This window comes from Colobus angolensis, unplaced genomic scaffold (assembly GCF_000951035.1).
Source record: "Colobus angolensis palliatus isolate OR3802 unplaced genomic scaffold, Cang.pa_1.0 Scaffold329, whole genome shotgun sequence".
Taxonomy (NCBI): domain Eukaryota; kingdom Metazoa; phylum Chordata; class Mammalia; order Primates; family Cercopithecidae; genus Colobus; species Colobus angolensis.
The window spans coordinates 393,655-396,815 of NW_012116588.1; the positions used below are offsets into that span (position 1 = coordinate 393,655).

The following is a 3,161-nucleotide window of genomic DNA, read 5'->3' on the forward strand; positions in this document are numbered from 1 at the left end:
GCCAGGATGGTCTCGATCTCCTGACCTCGTGATCCGCCCGTCTCGGCCTCCCAAAGTGCTGGGATTACAGGCTTGAGCCACCGCGCCCGGCGTAATTGTACCTTTTCTATAATTTTTTTATAAATGAAATTACATAATATGGAATCTTGTGTGGTTTCTTTCGTTTTGCATCATGCTTTTGAAATACATATATCAGCAGTTGATTTCGCTTTTGTTGTTAAATAATACTCCATTGATGAATATACAGTTTGTTGACATGCTCACAAGTTGGGGGAGTTTGGTTGTTTTCAGTTTCATCTTTATGATAAAGTTGCCATGAACATTTGTGTACACATCTTTGGTTGGACATATGTTTTTGATTTTCCTTGGTAAATAACTAGGAATGTTATTGCTAGGTTATATGGTAAGCTTGAGAATTCCAGCTGTTCCACATCCTCACCAATTTTAGCCATTCTTGTCGCTGTGTAGTAGTGTCTCATTTTAATTTGCATTTCCCTAATGACTACTAATTTTAAGCTTTTTTTTAAATAAGCATATTGGTCATTTTTATATCTTTCACTTAAGTATCTGCTCAAATCTTTACTTTTTGTTGTTTTTTGGGGGAGAGAGAAGATTGTCTTATTGAGTTGTTAAAGTTCTCTGTATATTCTGGATACAAATCCTTTGTTGCAAATACTTTTTCACAGTCCATGGCTTGCCTTTTCTTAATAATGTCTTCAAAAAAACAAAAGGGTGTTTTTGTTTGTTTGTTTGTTTGTTTGAGACAGAGTCTGGCTCTGTCACCCAGGCTGGAGTGTAGTGGCACAATCAAGGCCTACTATTGCTTCGAACTCCTGGGCTTGAGTGATTCTCCCACCTCTGCCTCCTGAGTAGCTAGGACTACACCTGTGCACCACCACACCCAGCTAATTTTTTTTATTTTTTGTAGAGATGGGGTCCCACTGTGTTGCCCCGGTTGGTCTCAATGGCCTGGGCTCAAGTAGTCATCCTGCCTTGGCCTCCCAAGGTGCAGGAAATACAGGCATGAGCCATTGCACCCAGTTGAAAGTTTTCAATAAAGTCAGGTTCATCTGTTTTTTTTCTTTTTATGGCTTATGCTTTTTGTGTTCTAAGAAATCTTTGCTTATGGTTACAAAGATTTTTTTGGCATGTTTTTAAATATAAGCCTTACAGTTTTTGTTCCTACATTTAGTTTTAAAATTCACTTTGAGATCATTTTTAAGTATGTTGTAAATCAAGAGTCAGTGTAAAAATTTTTTCCATAATAGGTCTTGAAATCAGATGGCAGACGTCCTGCAACTGTTTCTTTTCAAAACTTGTTTTAGGTGTTCTTGGTCTTCTACATTTCCCTGTAAATTTTAGAATCAGCTTGTCAGTTTCTACAAAAAAAAAGCTGAGATTTTTATTGGAATTGCAGTGAATATGTAGATCAATTTGGGGGAGAATTGACATCTAAGCAGTATTGAGTCTTCTAATCCATTAGCATAGTATATCTCTGTTTGGGTCTTTAATTTCTGTTTGCAATGTTTTATAATTTTTTATGCACAAATCTTACACACCTTTTGTCAGCTTTAAGTATTTCAGATTTTTGATGTTATAGTAAATAGTCTTTTTTTTTTTTGAGACAGAGTTTTTCTCTTGTCACTCAGGCTGGAATGCAATGGCATGATCTCTGCCCACTGTAACCTCTGCCTCCTGGGTTCAAGCATTTCTCCAGCCTCAGCCTCCTGAGTAGCTGGGATTAGAGGCACCCGTCACCATGCCCAGCTAATTTTTGTATATTTAGTAGAGACAGGGTTTCACCATGTTGGCCAGGCTGATCTTGAACTCCTGACCTCAGGTGATCTGCCCGCCCTTGGCCTCCCAAAGTGCTGGGATTACAGGTGTGAGCCACTGGGGCCAGCAGTAAATAGTATTTTTAATTTTAATTTTTTATTGTTGCTAGTATATAGAAATATAATTGATTTTTATATATTGAACTTGTCTCCTGCAACTTTGTTAAACTTATTGTTTCTTTCTAATAGCCTTTTTGTAAATTCCTTATAGTTTTCTACGTAAATAAATCATGTTATTTATAAAAAGAGACAGTTTTATCTTTTCCTATTCAATCTTATGCCTTTTATTTTTTTCTTCTTGCCTGATTGTACTAACAGAACCTCCAGTAAATGTTGGGTAAGAGTGGTAAGAAAAGTGTTCTAATTCATGGGAGAAGCATTCAGTCTCTCATCATTAAGTGTAACATTAGCCATAGGTTTTTTAATAGAGCTTGAGGAAATTTCATTCTGTTCCTGGTTTTCTGAGATTTATTATGAATGGGTATTAAATTTTGCCTGATGCCTCTTCTGCATTTACTAAAATGATTATGTGAACTTTTTTAGTCCATTAATATAATGGATTACATCAGTTGATTTTTCAAATGTTAAACCAACCTTGTATTCCTGGGATAAATCCTACTTGGTTAGGATGTGTTGTCTTTTTTTGTGTATTGATGGAGTTCATTGGCAAAAATTTTTTTACATCTGTGTTCATGATATATTTAGTCTTCATTTCTGACATGATTTACTTGTTTTATTATTTCTTTCCTGAGTTAGATTGGCTCCCTTTACCTTTTCCTGTTGTCTGGCCCTCACATCACATTATCTGGTCATCCCTTCCCCAGATGTTTTTTTTTTTTTTGAGACGGAGTCTCTCTCTGTCACCCAGGCTGGAGTGTAGTGGCCGGATCTCAGCTCACTGCAAGCTCTGCCTCCTGGGTTTACGCCATTCTCCTGCCTCAGCCTTCCTAGTAACTGGGACTACAGGCGTCCGCCACCATGCCTGGCTAATTTCTTTTTGTATTTTTGTTATCCAGGATGGTCTTGATCTCCTGACCTCGTGATCCGTCTGCCCTGGCCTCCTAAAGTTCTGGGATTACAGGCATGAGCCACTACGCCCGGCCTTAAATTTTTTAATCTTTATTTTTTTTAATAGTATAGGCCAGATGTATCACAGGTTCCGGGACCAAGGGGTGTGTTATGATTTATTTAGATAGATAGAATAGGCATTCAGATTATATGAGCAATATCTGAGTATTTACTATTTACCACAAACTGTAGCAAGAGTTAAAAATGTTTGGCCGGGCGCGGTGGCTCAAGCCTGTAATCCCAGCACTTTGGGAGGCC

General features: G+C 37.7%; 1 protein-coding gene across 7 annotated transcripts in view; it reads left to right on the forward strand.

Annotated features, from left to right (window-relative positions):
- Positions 1-3,161, forward strand: part of AP2B1 (adaptor-related protein complex 2, beta 1 subunit) — a 154,092-nt gene that overhangs the window by 98,168 nt on the left and 52,763 nt on the right. The gene's annotated exons all lie outside the window — the stretch shown is intronic.